The sequence below is a fragment of the Rousettus aegyptiacus genome, unplaced genomic scaffold, assembly GCF_014176215.1.
Source record: "Rousettus aegyptiacus isolate mRouAeg1 unplaced genomic scaffold, mRouAeg1.p scaffold_m13_p_8, whole genome shotgun sequence".
Taxonomy (NCBI): domain Eukaryota; kingdom Metazoa; phylum Chordata; class Mammalia; order Chiroptera; family Pteropodidae; genus Rousettus; species Rousettus aegyptiacus.
The window spans coordinates 79,051-101,018 of NW_023416311.1; the positions used below are offsets into that span (position 1 = coordinate 79,051).

A 21,968-nucleotide genomic window follows, 5' to 3' on the forward strand; every position below is an offset into this window, starting at 1 on the left:
CAGAGACACTGGTCATGCACCGAAGGGCCAGGGGAGCCGGCGATGCGGGTCCAGGACGGGTCCAGCCACCGGAGAGTCCACGTGGGGGCCCCTCGGGAGCGGTGCAGGCACGAAGGGGGTTCGGGGGCCCTGCCGCCCTGCTCCTGTCCTGCCTTGTTTCTTCCGGGTCTGTTGACTGTCGTGCCTCCCTGGGGCTGTCGTTGGGCCCCTGCACCCCAACCCGTCAGCGCTGCCCTCAGACCCGGCAGCTGCCTGGCCCTGTCCTTGGGGCTTCCCAGCGTGGGTCCTGCTCTCAGGCGCCCTGGCCGGCAGGCCTGTGGGGGAGCTGAGTGGCATTGTTTGAGGTGTTGGGGCTTTGGGTGGCTCTGCCTCTGTAGACCCCCTTCTGGGCTCTCGCTCTCCACGATTCCCTGGCCTGACTTTGGGCGTCAGTCTTTCTGTGTGTTCTCGGGGTCCGACCCGAGACTCCTCCTTTCAGAAAGGCCCTCCTCAAGGGCCCTGCAGCGTTCAGTCAGACCCCTGGGCCCATGGGTGAAGAGGTGCAAAGGAGTCACGTAAGCGGTCAGCCTAGGACCCAGGACCACCTCGGGCGCACCAGCGGGGAGAGTGGGCCTGGCTGGGCCTTGTCTCAGATGCCCGCTGACCGCGGGGTGGGGCCCTGTGGCCTGTGCTGAGGAGTTTGCCAGTCTCGTCCAATACACCAGGGACAGCTGGTGTCCGCAAGGCCTGGCGGACCCCATCTCCTCACCCGGACAGCCCGAGTGATGCGGCCGCTTACAGGCCACCTGTGAAGGTGCACGGCAGGGGTCTGGGGTTCGTGTTAGCTGCGTCTGCATGTGGGCGGGCCCCGCGGGGGGACGTCTCTGCGGGGCAGGCCTCTCTGGGACTCCCACCTGGGCACACAGCTCTGTCCTCCTCCAGACAACCCGGCGGGGGCAGGTGTCTGCTGGGGTCGGAGGAGCAAAGGCTCGTGGAGAGGCTGCAGGGAGGCCGGTCCCTGCTGAGGACTGTCTGCACTAGGGCGGCCCCTGGGGCGCATGTGTCCTCGAGTGAGTGAAACCCTCATGGGCCCGTCGTGGCACTAAATGCCTAGCGCTTCAGCCAGTCGGATCTCCGGAGGCTTAAAGGACAGGGACAGTGGACAAGCCCTTTGGCTCCTGGAGGTCACCACTACGCTGCTCACCCTGGCTCCTGCGTCTCCCTTTGCCTTTCTCTCCTGGTCCCAGTTTCTGGGCCAGCTTCCTCGGTGTCTGCAGTCCCAAGTCTTGCAGACCTTGTGAAACTCTGCAGGAATTTCGAGTGGCGTGCAGAGAGCCTGGGAGATGAGCCCGTGTGACTCTGAGCTGGTCTGGACCCTTTCTTGGAGTCGGTGGTCAGGCCGGGTTGGGAGACGGCTGGTTTTCTCCTGGTCCCTCCAAGCTCCGTGATGCCAGGCCCCTCAGGGATCGTGGTGTGATTGGTTCCCGAATGTGGAAAGCAGTGTCCAGATGTGCCTCCTTACTCGCGTGGACCTGACACAGAGGAAAGCCTGGAGGAGTTCAGGGTCGAGCCGCACTTGAGGTGGAGCCTGCGGTTTAATTTCTCCCAAAATCGCTGTGGTGGGAGACAAGTTGAGCGACTTTCCCCACCCGGAGAGTGAGTGAAGCCTCGGCCTCACCCGGCAGGAGCCGCCTCATTTGCATGCATCAGAAACAATTTTCGTGAATTTAATTAATCACAGTTTACATGCTAATAACCCTTGAAATATTTTTATGGGTAAATAATGGATATTCCCTGCTGTGGGGGAATCGTTGGTTCTCATGTTTACTTATAATTTGTTTCCCATCCAGTAATTAGAGCATGAGGGTGATACCTACAGTCAGTCGTGCTGGGAGGAATGAGGTGTGATTTTTCATTTCGTGTGTGAGGCCGGAGAAGGTGGGATCTTCGCTAGTGGGTGCAGGTAGACGGGCCGGTCCCCGTGTGGGCATTTTTACCTGCCGGCCTCCTGCCGATGACATGGTTACCCGTGTGCTACGTTAGCTCGCCCCTGCCGCCACCACCATCACCGCCGAAACCAGTTTCATCACCGTCTCGCCATTGCCACAGACCCCATCGCCTCCATCACCCCATCACCCCATCACCCCCATCACCCCCCATCACCCCCATCGCCCCCATCACCCCCATCACCCCCATCACCCCCATCACCCCCATCACCCCCATCACCCCCATCACCCCCCCTCGCCCCCATCTCACCCCATCCGCCCCATCCCCCCATCGCCCCCATACTCGCCCCCATCGCCCCCATCGCACCATCACCCCCCATCACCCCCCCATCACCCATCACCCCATCACCCCCATCACCCCCCATCACCACAAATAACCCCCATCCCATCGCCCCCATCGCCCCCATCGCCCCCATCGCCCCCATCGCCCCCATCGCCCCCATCGCCCCCATCGCCCCATCGCCCCCATCGCCCCCATCACCCCCCATCACCCCCATCACCCCCATCACCCCCATCACCCCCATCACCCCCATCACCCCCATCACCCCCATCACCCCCATCACCCCCATCACCCCCCATCACCACCCCCCATCACCCCCATCACCCCCATCACCCCCCATCACCCCCATCACCCCCATCACCCCCATCACCCCCATCACCCCCATCACCCCCCATCGCCCCCATCGCCCCCCATCGCCCCCATCGCCCCATCAGCCCCATCAGCCCCCCATCCGCCCGCCATCGCCCCCATCACCCCCCATCGCCCCCATCACCCCCATCCACCCCTCACCCCCCCATCGCCCCCCATCCACCCCATCGCCCCCATCCCCCCCATCAACCCCATCACCACCATCCCATCGCCCCCCATCACCCCATCACCCCCATCACCCCCATCCCCCCCCCCATCACACACCCCCATCACCCCATCACCCCCATCACCCCCCCATCACCCCCCATCACCCCCATCACCCCCATCACCCCCATCGCCCCCCATCGCCCCCCATCACCCCCATCGCCCCCATCGCCCCCATCCCCCCCATCGCCCCCATCAACCCCCCATCGCCCCCCATCGCCCCCTCGCCCCCATCCCCCCATCGCCCCCATCGCCCCCCACACCCCCCCCCATCACCCCCATCACCCCCATCACCCCCATCACCCCCCATCGCCCCCATCGCCCCCATCGCCCCCATCGCCCCCATCACCCCCCATCACCCCCATCACCCCCATCACCCCCATCACCCCCATCACCCCATCACCCCCATCACCCCCCATCACCCCCATCACCCCCCATCACCCCCATCGCCCCCATCGCCCCCATCGCCCCCCATCACCCCCCCATCACCCCCCATCGCCCCCATCGCCCCCATCACCCCCCATCACCCCCCATCACCCCCTCACCCCCATCACCCCCCATTCACCCCCATCTCCCCCCATCACCCCATCGCCCCCATCGCCCCCATCGCCCCCATCGCCCCCCATCGCCCCAATCGCCCCCATCGCCCCCATCCCCCCATCGCCCCCATCACCCCCCATCGCCCCCATCGCCCCCATCGCCCCCATCGCCCCCATCGCCCCCATCGCCCCCATCCCCCCATCGCCCCCATCACCCCCAATCGCCCCCATCACCCCCATCCCCCCCATCACCCCCATCAACCCCATCACCCCCCATCACCCCCATCACCCCATCACCCCCATCACCCCCATCACCACCAGCACCCCCCCCATCACCCCCATCACCCCAATCACCCCCATCACCCCCCATCACCCCCATCACCCCCCATCACCCCCATCACCCCCATCACCCCCCATCACCCCCCATCACCACCCCCCATCACCCCCATCACCCCCCTCACCCCCCCCCCCCCCCCGATCGTCACGTGGTCCCTGCCGCAGCCACCCTCTCTCAGCCTCACCGCCTTCCCGTGCCGTGGGGTCCGGGTCCCGTCCCCTCCTGTCCCTCCTCCTGCCTCCGCACACCCCGCCCTTCTCATCATCTCCCCTACGGCTCCTCAGTTTACGTCCTCACGATTTCTCGGTTCTACTGCAGAGCTGGTCTCTGTCTCTGTCCCACACAGTGCGGAGTATCTTTCCGAGGTGGAAATCTGACTCCTGCGATTAAAACTTTCTCTCGTTCCCTCATTTTCATCAGTGATACCTCGAGTAAGTACCAGCGAACTGTTTTTATGGACCTCCCGTTAACGTTAACGTTTCTTATCTTAATGTTACTTAGTTACTTAATGTTACTTAGTTACTTACAAACCAAACTGGGCATCAACTCATTCTGCATATGCTATGTTTTATTGACTCTAAAATGCCGTCAGTTGTAAGGTGCATTAGTATTTCATGCGGCACTAAGAGGGGAAAGTGCTGTCAATTGTAATTGTGAGCGGCTGTAGAGTTTAAGGCGCATTCCAATTTCAGAGTCAAAATAAAAGTGATAAAATTCAAATTATTCTTATGTCCTTAATACGATAGACGATGTTTTGCTGAAACTAAACTGCCACTTACTGAAAGTGAATTGCTGTTCTGGCACTGGATTTTGGGGGTTCGACTGCCTCTTACAGGGGTGGTGTGGCGACTCAGCTCCCCACCCTTTTCTGTCTCAGAATCGTAAATCGGCTCAGGGAATCTGACCCAGGCAGGCCTGGCCAGTCCGAGGACTGAAGCTCCCTGGCGACAGTGGTTGGTTCAGGGGTCAGCACGTGACCCAGTGGGGCCGGTGAAAGGCCACCCTGAGACCTTCGCTAGCACCGTGGGAGGCGGAGCACTCCCATCCTGCCGGGACGCTGAGCTGGTGGGATGTCGGCTGGGACTCTGTCTCAGGCCCCAGTGTGGGAACGGCTGAGTTGGGTGGAGTTTTGCCACTGGTCATAGTCCTACTAATTCTGGCCTGAGAACCAGCACCTACTAGAGAAAGACATTAAACAAAAAGCAGGCGAGTGGGCAGACAGGTGACCTCTGATAATCGGGACCCTCCTCCCAGCCCGGCGTGGTCCTAGCCGGACGCCGTGTGCCGGAGCCGAGGAGGCTGCACCTGCCGCGGGCGTCCGGGGAAGCAGGCATTGCTCCCAGTCGTGCCTTTGCCCCCCTCCCGTCTCCTGCAGTCTCCCTTCCCCGACGGCTGCGTTCAGTGTCCTGTTAACGTTTTTAATCGGAGCTGTCTGTGTCGGGTGCGTGGCTCCCCGCCGAGCCGGCGCTTTGGCCCGGGAGCCGCCACTGGGACGTGGCCCTAAATAAATAAAAGGCAAATTGGATATTGGAAGATAACTTGAAATTACTTTGAATTCTTAGGGAGTTACATCCTACATCTGCGTTCGGGACAGAGTGAGCGCCCAGGGCGGAGGGAGGACAAGGTCAGGTCTCCAGAGGGCCAGTGAGGTAGGAGTCGGACGGGCTCCTAAAGGACTGGTTGGGGCAGTGGGGAGCGGGCCGCGTGAGGGACCTCCGTGTGCACTGTGTCCCCCAGAGGACGGGCTCCTGAAAGTCACCAGGCTGGCCGACCGGGTCGGTTTTGTCTGCGGGCGGATGGGGTGCCGATGTCGCCACATCCCTGCCAAACACGGGGACGGTGCAATCGCCAGCTCAGGGGACAGGGGCCTGGGAACAGACTCTGGTCCTACCACTGCCGCCCAGACGTGGCATCAGGGCACCCCGGGGTGGGGAGGGCTGTGTCTCCTCACCGGGCAGATGGGCGTTCACGTCCCACCCTGTCCCTTTGTAGTGTGCGCCCCCGGCCGAGCCTCTCGCCGCACCAAGCCTCAGTTTCCTTGTCTGCGAAGGGGGCTCACAGTCTCTGCGCGTGGCTGTGCGGGTTCGATGTGGTGGTGGGTGTCACTTGCTTGGGTGGCTTCGCCCACAGAATGGTGAGGAGAGCCAGTGAATCTCGGGGACAGGGTCCTGATGCTGGGGTTTCAATCAGGCCCCGAGATGGGCAGATGCGCAGCTCCCGAGTGAGGCCCCAGCCCCCTGTGCTCAGACCGTCACGCGACACTCGGAAACGTGGCGCAGCCCCAGCCCCGTGACCTGCTTCGGAAATACGGGTGCTTGGAGGACACGAGGGGCTGTCGGGGGCCTCATCCCCTCCGTTTTAGGGAACGAAGGGCCTCTGTCTTCATCCTAGATCTAGGGGTGAGTGTGCGGGGTGCCCCCCGAGACTGGCATGTGAGTGCAGTGGTCAGAGTGGGAAGGGTTTCCCGCAGTCGCAGATAAACTCGGGTGACGTGCCCCGTGAGACCCTGGTCCCCTCTGCCCCGAGCCGCCGGAAGGCCGCTGTCCACTCCCCTCCCTGGTGACTCGGCGCCCCAGACTCGGCGTTGTTCGCTCAGACTTCACCCTCGTGGTTTTCAGCATTTCTCGTTGCCGCCTGCACTTTCACATTTCCTGTTTCCATCCATCAGGAGGGGCTGGGTTTGCTGTCCCCGCGAGGGACCCGCTGCCCCGGCCGCCCCCAGGCCAGTGGGAGCAGACTCTCCGGGAGCGTGGCCTGGACACCAGCGTTTCCTTCTTTTTGTTGTTTGTTTCTTCCTTCCTCCCCCGCTGCCCTTAATTCATCACCTTTTAGTATTTTTAGAGGTGTGCATCCATCACCGCCATCAATTTATTTTTTTCAGTTTTATTGAGAGAGAGTTGACATACAGCACTGTGTAAGTTTAGGTGGACGGTATAACACTTTGACCTACGTTTATTGTGAAATCATGACCACAGTAAGTTTAGTGAACAGCCATCATCTCAGAGAGATGGAAAAAAAAAAAAACAAACAAAAAAAACAAAATCCAAGGAAAGAAAAGACATTTACCACCATCGATTTCAAGGTGTTTTCCTCACCCCAAGAGGCTGCCAGGCCCCTTTGGCTGTCCCCCCAAGCCCCACCCACAGCCACCGCCGAGCGGTAGCCGGCTCTCCATCCCCATAGATGGGCACCTCCGGGCGTTTTATAGAAACGGGGTCGTGTAACACGAGGTGCTTCGAGCCTGGCTTCTCTTACTGGGCGTAGTGTTTTCAGGGTTCATTCATGTTGTAGGGTGATCCAGGACTTCGCTTTTTTTTTACTGCTCAACAACCTTCCATTATATTAATAGACCACATTTTATTTATCCATTCATTAGCTGGCAGAAATTTGAGTTGTTTCCACTTTTTGGCTATTGCGAATACTTCTCTGTAAACATTTCTGTACAGGATTTGTGCAGGCACATTTTTTCATTCCCTTTGGGCCCAAACCTAGGGGTGGAATTGCTGGGACCCAAGGGTCCTCTTCCCACCTGCTTCCCACAGCGACCACGCCATTCACACACACCGGCAGTGTAAGAGGGGCCTCTGTGTCCACATCCTCACTCACACTCGCTCTTGTCTGTCTTTCCCATTGTAGGGGCCCTAGTGGGGGTGCAGCGGGATCTCACTGTGGTCGGATTGGCATCTCTCTGGTGGACATGACGCTGAGCATCTTTCCATGAGCTTATTGGCCGTTTGAGCGTCGTCTTTGGAGAAATGTCCATTCAAACTCGTTGCCCATTTTACAATCGGCTTAGTTGTGTTTTTATCACTGAGTCATAATAGGTCTTTCTGTATCACAGGTACGAGTCAGATGTGGAACTGGAAAGTTTTCAGTCTTCACCTTTTTGATGGTGTCCTACGAAACACAGAGTTTTAAATGTTGATGAAGTTTGATAAATCTAGTTTCTCTTTCGTTGTTTGTGATTTCGGCATCATATCTAAGAGCCAAAGCCGAGGTCACAAAGATGTTCTTTTGCATTTTCCTCACAGAGTTTGGCAGCATCGCGGGTAGCCCGTTCGCTCGCCTTACAGAGTGACCCCGGGATGACTCTAGCACCCGCCTGGCACTGTATGTGGTGGTTACGCCATCACCGACTGCGTCTCCGGCTGTGCCTTGCGTCCCGGACTAGGATCCTTGTCCTGATCAGGATCGCACTGAAGCCGCTGACGGGAAGTCTTGCCCGGAAGGCAAGTCTGCTAAATCTCGGGGTCTGTGAACTGGGACGTCTTACCGTTTGCCAGGCCTTCCTTAGTTTCTGCAACAGTGTTCTGTGAGTTTCAGAGTGTTGCACTTTTGTTTTCGCAGTGTGTTCTGGGAGCCGGGCTGACTCCAGCGTGCACACCAACTTTCATGACGGTTTCTACAGTGAATGCGCCTTCAGTGCTTCATTCTAGGCTACGTCTTACCTCAGTTCTTCCTCAAGTAGCCCCTCGAGCTTCCGGACCCCCCGCTCTTCACAGGTGAGAAAAGCGAAGTCGCTCATTACCACTCAGGTGGCCAGTGCTGGAGGGAGGATCCCGGCTCTGGCCCGTGAGTGCGCGGCCTTGGAGGGAGGATCCCGGCTCTGGCCCGTGAGTGCGTGGCCTGGCCCGCGGCTTTGCTTCCCGCCTTCCATGCTCACTCCTTTTCAGAACGGTTTAAGCCGTCGCACGTGCGTGCCCTGCCTGGCAGGCTCTCGCCCGCCTCCCACTCAGATTTTAGCCTTTGCCGACATCCCCCTTAGTTTCCAGGACTCGCTTCTCACGTCACCCCCTTCCAACGGCTCTCCCTGCGTCTCTTCCTGCCACTCTGGGAAGGAAGGGGGCCGACGCGCCCGTTCTGGGCTCCTCTGCTGTGGCATGCGCCTCCGCCACAGCGCGCGCCCTGTGTTATCTTAGGGTTAGCTGTGCGGTCCCTCGGCTTGCATCGCGGCTGGCGGCGGCGGCCTCCAAGGCCGAGTCGTACAGGCCGCCCAGCTTGTGCCGCGCTCACTGGAACACTTTCACTCGGAGCCCTGAGCCCCCACGGAAGGAGTCCGGCCGCCCTGTGACAGGAGAGGTCACCGGCTGAGTGCTGGGGCTGGAGTCTCAGCCGAGCCTGTCCTTTAGCCCTCCTGGCCCGGGCACTGGCGCTGCGAGCAGGGCATAGCCCTCCTGGCCCGGGCACTGGCGCTGGAGCAGGGCAGCCATCTGGGTAATGGGTGCTTCTGCCCCCGGCCCTTCCCGGCACCCCAGACGAGGCCTCCGCTGCCGGGGAGCGGAGACGACCAACCTGGCTGTGCGCCTTCTGCACTCCCGGCCCGCCGGGTCCACGTGTGCAGCCGAGAGAACCACAGCAACTGGCATGTGCGTGTCCACCCGGGTCACGGAGTCTTCGAGGGCGAGGCAGAGTCAAGTTCGTCTTTCTATCCCCAGTTCCTTGTGCGGGGCTGAGCTCAGACTAGGTGCTTATAAATGTTTGTTGAGTAAATAATGGAATTGTGCGTGGTCCAAAATGCCCCGAGTTGGGGCTGTGCTGGAGACCCGTGCCCCCAGCATGCAGCGATGCACCAGACTGGACCAGAGGAATTAGAAGTGCGTGTGGCTGGATCCCTGGAGTTCGCGTTCCCAGGGATGTGTCCTGCAGGCGCCCGTGCATGTGCCGAGCGGAGCATGCACAGCGCTGTTTGTGCGAGCATGAGTGTTCATGGCAATTATTAACACCGGCGACCTCCGGGCAGGGGAACTGTGTGGCTGGGAACGGGGTTGGGGGGAGAGTTTTTGCTATATAGACTGTGATACTTCTTGAATGTTGAAGTACGTGTTACCCCTTCTGAAATAAACATTACTACATGTGCCGCACAGTTTGACTTGGCACAGAATTAATATTCTTCTTAAGATAGGCTCAATTAAAAAGATAAAAACGTTTATTGAAAAGGAAAGTTTACTCTGCCATCCGGTAAGGGAAGGCGATCATCATCTGTGAGATGGAGGCGTGGACCATGAGACCATGTGCCAGGCCAGGGGGAGACATGCAGTTTCGGGAGCGTCTCACTCACGGGCTCCGGATCGGAGGCCGGGGCGTCATGTACTGACCACGGAGCTTAGCGGCGACAGAGGGGTGCGCGACACGTATTGCCATCAGATGAGACCTTCTCATCATTACAGGGCGTTGGGGATAATTGAGCAGGGAACTATGTTTCCGTTATGCGACTCAGTGCTGCCTAATGCTCTGTCCCTTTGGCCCACGGTTACCTCGTGTGGCATCTGGATTACCGTGCGCTCCGTCACGGGTCTGCGTCTGTTTGCGAAGGTCCGTGCTCCCACCTGTCCACCTGCTTCTCCAGATTCCCCCACGGTCTGCCAGTGATTGGGGTCATGTGACTGGGTCCAGCCAATGGCCCGTGAGTAGAAGTGTCCTGTGTCCCTTTCGGGCTGTGGCAGTTAAGTGCTGGTCTGCCGCCTCCATCTCCCTTTTGCTCGGAGGCCACGTGCTCCAGCCGTCACAGCCGCCGGCACACCCAGGCTCGCACGAGTGGGAAGGGGACTTGGGTTACGGCCCTGCGGTCGCAGGGTTGGTGTGTCTCTGCGGGGCACACACCTGGGGACACCGTCTCTGAGGAGTTAGCGACACGGGACCTCCCGACTCGCGCCACCTCCCTGGTCAGGTCCCTCCTCGCCTCCTTCCCCCTCCCCGTCTCCCTTGCTCCCTCCCCACACGCTCAGCTCACACCCTCGTCTGATTACTCCTAGCGCTCTGGACTCTCCTTACACACTCACGGCCCATTAGGCCCAGAGGCCTCCCCAGGTGGGCGTCGGACCCCCCGGGGCGGGAAGCGTACTTCCTCTGGGAGTCGTCCCTCTCGTCACCGGCAGCTCTGTCTGTGTCGTGGCAATTGAACAGCACTCCCACGTCCGGCCGGCCACCTCTCCTCTTCTCCGTCCATAGTCCCACAGAATTGCTGTCCCTGACCAGGAAAGCCTCCCCGAAGAGTGACATTTGGACCGAGACCAGTGCCCCAGGCCGGATGGGCCAGCAAGTGCAGTGGCACCGAGGAGGCCGCTGCTTGGTGTGTTGGAGGAACAGAAAGGAGCCAGGTGGCCAGGTGTGGAGATGAGCGAGAGGAGGCGGGGCCTAGACCATGGCAGACCGGCCAGGTGCTGTGCACGCAGCAGACAGCGCACTGGGCGTGACTGATGGAAGCTTAACAGAAGGACTGTGTACGGGGATGTGGGCGGAGTCAAAGGGCACTCACGAGGACTGACGATCGCTTTGGGACCAGCAGCAGGGGCGTCCTCACTGCCAGTCCTGGTCCTGCTGGGGCCAGGGAGGAGCAGCGGGGGAAACCGGAAAGCGCCGAGGCTGTAGGAGACCACCGGCGGCTTCCTGAGTGGCACCTGGCCCCTGGCACCCACGGCCAAGCAGGGGGGCAGCTGGGGAGGAGCACCCGCCCCTCCGTCCCCCCTTCTCCTGCTCACACCTCTTGTGTCGCTTGGTTCTAAGTTTCGAGGCCGGGGCCCCAGCTGGGCCCTGATTCGGCCTGCGATCATGCTGGCAGGTCTGGCTGCTGTCTGGAGAACGGGGTGGGTGGGGAGGGGTCAGTCAGGAGACAGTTCCAGTTGTTGGGGTGTCATGGCGGAGGCCAGGGAGGGAGCAGGGAGCGTGGAGAGAAGTGCGTGGGCTCAGGGTTATTTTAAGGTGAAACCAATAGGAATTGTTAGTGGATTGGAGGTGGGGTGGGGCAAGGCCATGTGAGAAAGGGGCGTGAGGAAGAGAGTAATGGGCATTCAACCTCAGGTTATTTGGGGCTCAGGAAGCTCACAGCCACGTGCACGTGGAACTGTCAGCCTCCGGACCCGTCCTCTCTGCCCACCGCCACTGCCCCCATGGAGCGGGGGTTTGCATGACACCGGCTGTCTGTCCGCAGTTCTTGGCTCCTGCAGTAGAGGTGTGACCTTTGCGTCCACACCTGTGAAATGCATTAGCCATGGTGTGTCTCTGAAAGGCTGCTGCACACAGGTCTTTGGAGAAGAGGCTTGCAAATGACGGCACAGAGCAGGGGCTCGAGCAGCCCGACCGTCACCGTTACCTCCCTCCCCCAAACCAGTGCTAAGCCACATGCCTCACGGGGACTCGGTAGCCGCCCCCGGGCTCCTTTACTCGCCAGTGCCAGGTCCACCGTGCTCCCTTGCCTGAGGCGCTGCTCAGCGCCAGGCCCCGGGTGGGGGCGGGGGATGGGAGGGCAGGCTCTGCCTTCACACTGGCACACCTGGTGGGGAGCCGGGCAGGCACCGGCGCATGTCGGAACAGGTGCCGCTGTAAAGGCAGGGTCGTGTAAAAGTGACGATGACAGGGCCCCCGCCCAGTGCTCTTTAGGGTGTCATCAAATCCCATTTGTTCCTCAGCGTGTACCGGTATCCAGTTAGTGTGCCTCTGTGGGTCGGCTTGTTCGCTGCCTCTCTTCATCGTCAGGTACCCTGTCCCCCAGTGTCCCCTCGCTGTCCAGCACGGTGCCCGGCGTTAGATGGTTGAGTGTGTGAATGCGTCAGTGGGCGAAATGAAGCCCAGGGCCAGTGCTCTGCCTCCCCGGGTGGAGAGAGGGAGGACCAGTGCTCTGCCTCCCCGGGTGACGGGGCTGTGTGGGCCCAGCCCCTGAGCCCCCGGACCCCCAGGGCCTCCTACACTGCCTGAGTCATCAGAGCTGGCAGGGACTGCAGCCTCCGCCACTCTGGAGGCTGGCTCCCCACATTCCCCAGCCAGCCCTGGTGGCCGTGTGAGGTCAGTTTCTGGAGTTCAGGGGAGAATTTCAGGGATGTGTGGGGGACGGTGGGGAGTCTGGGCAGCAGACTGCAGACGAGTGGCCTTGAGGAAGCCTCTGGAGGCCTCGGTGTCCTTGTTTGTATTGTGGTAACAGTCACAGCGTACGCTTGTGGCAGGGTGGTGGGCCTTTCACTCCTCTGGGCCTCAGTGTCTTATCTGAGAAGTGGGGATGCCTGTCATCAGCCTCACGGATTCCTGGGGCAAAATGAGCCCCCATTTGAAACGTGCCTGGCACACAGGAAGCCCTAGGTCAGTACCAGCCACACCCTCCCCGGGGTCCTGGGCCGAGTCCCCGTGACTCCGCCCAGCTTTCAGGCCCAGCCTGGGTGCGGTTCCTCCAGGCGACCCTCTGCGAGCCGTTTCCCCCGGCGCCTCCGCAGGTCCCGCAGTGGCCGCTGGGCTGCAGCAGAGAGCTTCCCTCAGCGCTTCAACCGTGACTCTTAAAAAGAAGGAAGAATCTTTCCTGGATTGTTGCCTGCGGCAGACACGGATTAAATTAACTTAAGCCATTTCCTTCTCCCACTCCCACCTCGTGATCCTTTTTCACGGAGGAGGGAAGAGAAAACCTTTTCAGGAAAAAGCCGCGAGAGACGCTTCCCTGTCTCTTCCTGCAGCGGATGCCAGGCCGGGAGATGCTGAAGTTTGCGGCCTGCGCGCCGAGGCCGGTTGCTAGGGAACCGCGGCCGGGCGGGGCGGGGCGGGGCGGGGCGCGCCCGGTCCGGCCGGCCGCTGCAGGGCCGCGCGCCGCCGCCAGGGGGCAGCAAGGGCCTGCGGATGCCCAGCACGTGGGGGCCCGAGAAAGGGCTTCCAGGAGGGCAGGGCGCCGTGCGACTTCGGGGGTCCTGCTCCACCACAGCAGAGGATTCACTGAGCGTCACCGCGGGTCGGCGCGTGGCACTGCGCCCCCCCAAGGAAACAGGCACGTTCATAGCCCTGTGGCATGAAGGTGTCACTGCGCCCGACTTCCCCATGGGCCCAAATGTTTGGGCTCCTCTCCTTCCCCAGCACACCGAGAAGGGCCCCAGGGGGTCGCTGGGTGGCGGAGCCCGGGTGCTGGGCAGTCAGGGAAGCTGCCCTGCCAGGACCCCTGACCTCGAGTAGATCCGTGCGAAGACTAATACAGTTTTATTGTGAGGAGCCACTGAGGTCTGGGGACCTGGCTCCCAGCCTGCTGTGACGAATGCCCCACACGGCCCGGAAGTGAGGTGCCGGGGATGGGAACCCACGGCTTTCTGACCACGGACTCTGGCCTGTTACCTTAGAAGCAGAACCCGGAGGGCAGGTGCCGATTCCTGGTTCGTTTCCCCCGTCCCCACATGCTAACTGTTGCGAAAGCAGGTTTTGTCTTCTAGGCGATGGCCTCTCACAGTCAGCCTGGTGGCTGTGTCACACAGTCGCCATTGCCTGACACCTTTTGGCAAGATTTTTAAAATGTGTCAGCATCAGAACCTAAAGAAGGCGTGTCTGCTTGCAGTGAAATCTCGGGTAACGGTGCATTTACCTACACTCCCCGATGTCCTGGGCGATGATGTTGTTTGAAAAACAAATGTCAGTGACCCTGAGTTGAAAAGAAACAAGAGTCAAATTCTGAATGTCAAGGTATTTTAAGACAGCGTGAGCAATTTATTTTGCTGTTATTTTCCACTTTATATATGCGCAGTAGTGGTATGCGATAAAAATCTGTGTTTAAATAAATCCAAGAGAACCCTTTTGATACACATAAAGGTTCAAAGTGATAATGAAACGTCATGTCTTGGTTTAATTGGCAGTATTTTTTCTTTCTTAGTGGCACATAAAGATTCACCCTACAATCAGTGGCATCTTGGACTTGCTGAAATATGGTCCCTATGGATCTCAAGAGGCAGGTTTCGCCACCGCTGTTAGCTGCGGGTTGGGGGACAGGGGGCTGGACCCCTGATGAGCCCGCTGGTGAAGGGGGCTGCAGACCTGGGCTCCCTCCTCAGAGGCCGCTCTGTGCCCAGGGATTCTCTCTCTGACAGTTCCTGGTTGATGGCTGCTCAGCGGAGCTGACAGATTTCAGGATAAACGCAGGCTCCATGGAGGGCTAGGGATCCTCAGGGTGCAATAAAGAGGAAGAGAGAGCCCCCCAGGCCCCTCGCAGGGAGACCAGGGAAATTACTGGAATGAAGATGAAGACAGCTGGCCTGTGTTCCTGTCTGTCTTCCTTAGTGTCGGGGGCCCGGTGTGTGGCTCCGGCTCCAACAGCAACGCCATCTGTGCAGCCAGGCTTCGGGGAGGAGGGTGAAAAGGAGGTGCAGGGTCTGCGAGTCCCCGTCCTTCCTGTCCCTGCGTGGCCCGACAGAGCCAGGCAGGGCGGCCGTGTACGATGTGGCCGTGAGCACCCCTCACGTCTCGGGCTCCGTGTCTCTCACAGGCTTCTCCTCATTCAGGGACCCTGGCGGCCAGAGCCTCCACCCCCTGGGACATCCCACGTTGCCCACGCACAAGTGTCATCGTGGCTAAAACGAGTCCTGTGGCCACAGCTAGCGGGCAAGGAAGTGCAGTCCTCCCACGTGGTGGAGTGCCGCCGCCGCCTCCCCCCGCCCCCCGCCCTGCGACTTCTCCGCCCCGTCCCTGTTTCTCGCCATGCCCTGGCCTGTGAGCACCCCGACTGGCCATGCTGCGGTCCTCAGTCTCCACGCCCCTGATCAGGTCCCCGTGAGTGAGGCTGCATCTGCGAGACGGCGAGGCCTGGCATTTGCTACTGAATCTGTGGGCCTGTCCCCTCCTGTGACGCCTGTGGCATCACCAGCTGGTGGTTTCATGGCCTGGTGCCCGGCCGGGCCGTGAGGTTTCGGCCCAGTGGACGGTGGTCATTCATCCTGCACCCTGCCCGAGCGCCAGGCCCGGCACGGAGGAGGCGTGGCGGGTGAGGGATGCTCGGCCCCTCCCCGGGCAGGGGGGGCCTCTCGGTGCTGGGACTTCCTCACCGAAAACCCGACGGGCGAAGCCGGCCCCCACCCCCTCACACTCACACCGGCTGCGGGAGTCTCCGGCCCTTCCACAGCCTCACTTTTGCTGGTGTTTTACTTTAAACTTCGCCTGTCTGTCTGGTGTGAATCAACATCTCGCTGAGGTTTCCATTTGCATTTTCCTGATTACAAATGAGGTCGAGCATCCTCTGTACGTTCTTTGGTCGTTCGGCCTCTTCTGGGACGTTTCTGTTTATGTCTTCTGCCCTTTCTTTTTCTAGTGGGTTTTGTCTTTTTCTTACCAATTCATACGACATCTTAATATAATTTGAATAACAGTTCTTTGTCGATTTGTTTTATATGCTGTAAATATCTTCTCTTACATGAATACAGTCTTGAAAAACTTCTAACAATGTGGCAAAAACGGAAGTTCCACATGAAACCCCCTTCATCCCAGGTGCGACGGCGCTAATCAGTGAAACGTGGTTTCCTTCGACCGTCCTCGTATGTTTGCTCACGCAGGCACAGCGTTTTCTTCCGTTTGCGCCCGAGCAAGTGGGGCTGCCGTGCGCACTGTCCCGCGCCCCCCCCCCCCCGCCTGCGGCGCCCTCTGCCTCCCGGAAGCGCGTCCGGTCCTGCCGCGCCCCTCGCGCCTGCCCCGCGGCGCTCCACGCACGCGCTGGCCCTCATCCACACACCCGCAGACATCCCGGCCGCTCCGGCGCGCCACCGTCACGGCGATGCTCGCGGGGAGCCCCCTCCTCGCCCGCCTGACGGTCATGCCAGGCGGGGCCAGCCCGGCGAGCGCGGGTCCCTCCAGGCAGAGCTGCCAGGGCCCCTTTTGCTCTTCTGCTTGTTACAGCCCATGGTGTCTCAGTCGTCCTCGTGTGTCTTGTTTGGACTGAATTGTGTCCTTCTACAAGCTGTCACGTCGAGACCCTGATGCCCATGTGACTGTGCTTAGGGAACAAGTCTCTAAGGAAAGAGTTAGAGTTAAACACGGTCGTGGGCGGGGCCCCAATGCGCCAGAACCAACGTCTTTACCAGAAGAGGGCGACGTGCCGGTTCCTCTCCCCACGTGCGGCGGAGGGGCGGCCACGTGAGGGTGCAGGAAGGGGGCGACCCTCTGCAGGCCAGGACAGGGCCCTCGCTCTGACCTCGGACCCCCAGGCTCCCGAACGATGAGACGCGTCTCTGTGTTTGCACTGCCAGTCAGTGGCGTTTCGTTACGGCACCTGGAGCAGACGATTGCCCTCGGGGAAACTGAGGCAGCCCTCCGACTCCTTGACTGGAGCCTTGGTTTGTCATGGCTCCTTCTCGGGGAGGGCTGGCCAGGCGCCAGGGGCCGTGGCCGAGCAGCGCCACGCCCGCCGTGCCTGTGCCGGGAGACACGGGCCCTGTGCACGTCCTTGAAGCCAAGCGCACAGCAGGTTGGCCGCCATCGCTTAGCCAGCTCTTCGGGGGCAGCGGTTTCAGAGGCATCGGGTCGGATGGCTACAGAGCGCGTCTCACCATCAAGAAAAAAATGATCGCGCGTCGGCCCGTGGGCTCCGCGGGACCCTGCCACGCCCGTTGCAGCCGAGCCCCGCGTCGCTCTCCGGGGCGGGGGCCTCGTCTTGCTTTTCGTCACGTTTGCGCTCGGAGCACCATCAGCGCCTCGAGGCCCGCGGTGCGGCGGGTGTTCCCCTCCAGCCGCCTCCCGCAGCACCGCCTGCTCTGCCGCCTCCACGGCGCCGAGTCCCCGCCCGCGGCTGGGGGAGCAGCGAGGGGACCGTTTGCTGGCCCCCGAGCCCAGCGAACAGCAGTCACAGGGACCACAGTGTGCCCGGGGCGTAACGTGGCCCCCTCGAGCGCCCCCCGCGGGAGCCACCCCCGTCCCATTAAACCCCAAGGCCTGCGGGTTCCGGTGCGGCAGACGTGCCCGGCCTGCCCGATCCAGCACAGCTGGCCCAGACGGTCCCTGCGCCCCACAGCACCTCGCGATCCGAGGGCGCCGTGACTCTCTCCAGAGCCGCGCTGTGCGCGACTGAGCAATCTGAACTCACTCGCGTGAACTGCAGGTGAAGGTCCAGGTCCTCCGTCGTGCCCGCCGTACTTCAGGTGCCGAGCGGCCGCAGTGGCCACCGGCCGCCGTGTGCGGCAGCAGAGGCACGGGTCCCCCAGCGGGGCGCAGGGCAGCTGGCCCCCCTAGGGGCTACCTCTGGCCGGCGGGGTGGGGGGCCCACAGGCACCCTGTCCTCCAGGGGCCACTCATGTCTCATCCAGCCCTGACTTCCATCTGCCCTCTCCCGCCCTGCCCCCGGGCGGCCGTGCCGGGGCGGTCGGTGGGTGCTGGGCGCCCACGGTCGCTGGTGGTGGTGGGGCGTCTGGCCCGCAGGCAGTGACGGTGCTTGGTTAGTGTCTGAGGAAGGTTTGGGCCCTTGTCAGCCCTGTGGGTGACGGGGAGCTCTCTACCATCCGTGGGGATGATGTCGCTAATTCAGCTCTGAGCAGGTTGGGCGCCTTCTCCCCGCCTGGCGACGGGGGGTGGGTGGGTGGGGGGTGGTGCAGGCTCCCTGCTCGGCCCGGGCGGGGGCGTGGGTGGGGCAGCCCGGTGCCTTCTGTGGACTCCGAGGGGTGTGGGCCGGTCACCGTCTGCACACCGTCACCTCGCTGGCTCACACCTGCCCGTTCCTTTGGCTTTCCTCGGGGCTCGTCGCCTGTGCCTGACGCCATTCTGGATGGCCGGCTTTTCCAGCTCTGCCTGCGACTCGTGAGGGGCTGTTCGCCGTGCCTCAGGTCCCCACATCCCCGGCCTGCCGCCTCGGCCCCCGCCGCGTCTCAGGCGCTGAGCGGGAGGGCTGGGGGGAGGCACCTCCTTCATCTTCCCGGAGCATTCGTCAGTAAATAACACTTCGTGCGGCGTTTTTTTGGAAGCAAAATTAATGAAAACAGTATCCAGGATGAACAGAATCCCGAGGTTTCCGGTGAGGACAGGGTCAGGGTTGTGGCCTTGCCCTCAGCCTCGTGCCCCAGCGAGGCCTGCCACAGCCCCGTCCTCATTTAGAATGTTTTTATTTTGTCCACCACGGATGCGGGCATTAATTTTGATTTTTAGAAATAGTGCATTGCAGTGTTTATCTTGAGTTTTGAGTTTCTTTGAGGCCCCTAAATATCATACCCAAGGCAGATGCCCCCCTGCCCCCCTCCCCCAGCGCCCGGTCCTGGTCGCAGCTGTTTAAATGACCCAGCCTCGTGCGCACTGGCCGTCTGGCTGGAGCACGTGTTTGTGTTGCGTCCAGCTGCCCGAGCTCTGGTTGGGGGGGCTGTCCCCTTCCGATGCCCCTGGGCTGTGGCCACAGCGGCATCTGAGGAGACCAGGACTGTACCCCAACTGTCTGGAGGACAGAGGCAAGTGTGGCTGGGGTCCCCTCCCTCTGGCTGCAGCAGGACTTTGGAAAATCCTCCAAGGCTGCCTAACTATTTTGTGGCAAAAGCTGGTGAAATTTCATAAGTGGAATAAAAACAAAAATTTAGTGAAACAATTACCTGGTAAATCGATCACTTGGCAGATTGAGTTTCTCTGCGTTTGCGACTGCCCCGGAGACGCCACTACTGCCGAGGGCCCGAGGCCGCGTCCAGGGACGTCTCTGCCCTCCGGACGGCGCCCTCCCGGGCCTCCAGCACTTCGCCTGCCCCCGGGCAGGAGGCAGGAGGTAGTTCCAGCAGGTCCGGTGGGGGCGAAGGGAACGAGGGGTGCAGGTGGCAGTGACGCTTGGGGCGGCAAGGAGGACCCCTGGGAGGCGACGCGGAGCCGGAGAAGGAGGCGCCGTCGCAGGAGTGGCCCCAGCCGCGGGCGGCGGGGCGGGGTGCGGCGGGGCGGGGCGGGGCGGGGCGCGGCGGGGCGGGGCGCGGCCCTGTGGAGCCTCAGTTCCCTGGACAGTGTAACGAAGCCGGTCAGGGTGGTGCGAGGAGGAAGGGGCGAGGGCTGCTGGACTGGCCTGGGCCCCCCCAGACTGCACGTCGAGGCTCTTGCCCCAGTGTGACAGTTTGGAGACAGGGCCTGCGGAGGTGACTGAAGTTAACCAGTGTCGTTAGTGTGAGGTGTTAATCCGAGGGAACTGGTGGCCCTCCAGGAAGCGAGCCCCCCGCCCCCCGCCCCCCGCACTCCAGCCGAGGAGAAGACGGTGTCGTCTGCAGGTCGGGGGCCCAGACTCGTGGCCTCCAGGCCCGTGCGAAACGTCTGCCCTTTCAGCCCCCCGCCGGCGCGTTGTCTGGAGGCCAAGCCGAGCAGAGTGTGACCGGCTGTTCATTCCCTGGTTCAGCGACCGGCAGCGCTGAGCTGTCCTACTAAGCGCGGGGCAGCGTTGTCGCCTAGCGCAGTGGGGTCAGTGGGGGAGGCAGCGGCAGATGTCAGATGTTGGTTCATGGGGAGTTGGGGGGAGGGGGCCAGGGTGAGGGGACAGAGCCGGTGAGAAGCTGGAACTTAGTGGGACGGTCGGGGCCTCGGGGTGGCAGTGGAGTGGAGATCAGGAGGGGTGAGGCTGTGGGCAGCGCTCTGGGCCCCGGCGAGGCCGTGGGCGGCTCCGTGGGCAGCTCCGTGGGCGGCTCCGTGGGCGGCTCCGTGGGTGAGCAGAGCAGGCGGAGGCGAGCGGGGCAAGGCCAGAGCTCGGCGGGTGCCTTGCTCCCGGGGAGTGGGGGGCCACGGTGTCTGCCCCTCCCGGGGAGGGGTCGCGCCTCAGCCCTGTCTCGGGACACCTCGAGGGTGACCCACGTATGGTCTCCGTCACGGGCGAGGCCCTGGCCAGTGGCGGGGCACAGCGTGCGCTGGGTGCTGTGCCTGTGTCGTGTGGCCATCCACGCTATGGACGCACCCCAGTTTGTCCGTGGGGCGCGGGCGTTGGGGACTTTCCGGTCTGGGGTGGTTGTGACGCCCTCCCACCTCCTTCAGTGGGCGTGAGCTGCCACGTCCGTCGGGTGCACACGCAGCAGCGGCATCACGGGTCGAGGGGTGGGGTGCAGTTAGCCGGGGCAGGCACGCTGCCCGCGGGTTCCCCGAAGCTGACCCTGTACCCCACCCCGCCCGCCCCCAGCACCCTGGACTGGCTGGCCGAGCACCCGGCAGGGGCTGGGCCAACCTGCATTTGGAACTGAGGCCTGAAGGCTGGGGTTGGGGCGCTGGGCACTCAGAACCGGACTTAACACTGGGAGCCACATCCACTCCCGCAGGGGAGCCAGGAAGTGGGGGATCAGGAGAGGAGCCCCGACCAGAGAAGCCGGCCTGGCCTTGGGTGGTCGGGGCACCGGACCCGACCCTGTGCCGCTGCCTGTGACTGACAGGCCCCCGGGTCCTCCACTGGCCGCGCCCTCGTGACCCCCGGGTCCCCCTCGGCCGCGCCCTCATGACCCCGGGTCCCCCGCCGGCCGTGCCCCTGGTGTGACTCTCCTCTGCTTCAGGCCTTCTCGGTGTCTCCTTCCACTGCAACCGAAGAGCCCGGAAAGAGAAATGTCACTTTCTCTGTTTTCTCTCTGTTCTTCCTGTTTTTTCGAAAAGCGAGGCTTTCGAAAATGTCAGGCTTTGGCTCAGCCGAGGGGAAGGAAGGGAGGCTGGATCGTGTCTCTCACTGTGCCAGGCGCCTAGACCCGCCCAGGCCCCTCACAGCTGTGCAGGGCGAGGCACAGGTGGCTGGGCGGCGGCGCCCCAGCTGGCCTGGCTCTGGAGCCGGGTGCCCCGTCCTGCCGAACGCCTCGCCCCACCGTGCCCTTCGCACACGACTGGGTCTGAGAGTTCCCGTGGCACACACGCACCTCCGTCACGGCGTGCAAGGTTGTCCTCCGCCCTGGCTCCCACCTGCCACGCACACCTGGGGACTCTGGGGGGCCATCAGCGCCCCAGTTCTGTGCCCCACCTCCCAGTTCCCTCCTGTCTCCCTCCCAGCAGTGTGGCCTTCTGCATCCACTTCCAGAAAGTTCTTCCTCGTATGCAGCCTGGATCTCCAGAGGCACCGTTGTGCCACACCGGAGAACATGCTGGCCACAGAGTTAGAGACTCGGGTCCAAATCCGGCCTCCTCACCAGTAAGCGTGGAACCACGAGCAAGCTCTCTGGGCCCCGGTTTCCTCGTCCGTACAGTGGGAGCGAGAACTCTGGCCCCGTGGGGCTCATAGAACTTACGTTAGTCGAGGGTCGAGCCTCACGCCCGGCGCATCGCGGACCGATGCTTGGTCATGGCTTCTGCTGTCGCTGTAGCTGCTTTGTCCTGGGAGTTCTGGAACCCGCCAAGATGTTAAGGGCCTGTCCCCACCGGGGCTCTGTCCTCAGCCTGGTGGCCGCTGCCCACAGCCCCAACGCCCCAATGCCTCAGCTGCAGGCCGAGCCTCTCGCTGGGACTGCAGGGCACGGCCACGAGCCGCGAGGCCCCGGCTTGATGCTAGATGCCGAGAAAACAAATGTTGTTTCAGAAATATTAATAATTGAGAGGGTTTCAGTAGAGAATTGGTCAGCATTCGGGGAATTGAAAAT

The 21,968-nt window shown here is 61.9% G+C and overlaps 1 long non-coding RNA gene across 1 annotated transcript in view; it reads left to right on the forward strand.

Annotated features, from left to right (window-relative positions):
• Positions 1-8,082: 8,082 nt before the first annotated feature.
• Positions 8,083-21,968, forward strand: part of LOC107508843 — a 143,271-nt gene continuing 129,385 nt past the window's right edge. The window contains exon 1 of the long non-coding RNA XR_004952572.1: positions 8,083-8,216. This is a non-coding gene — a long non-coding RNA (uncharacterized LOC107508843). The remainder of the gene's footprint in view (positions 8,217-21,968) is intronic.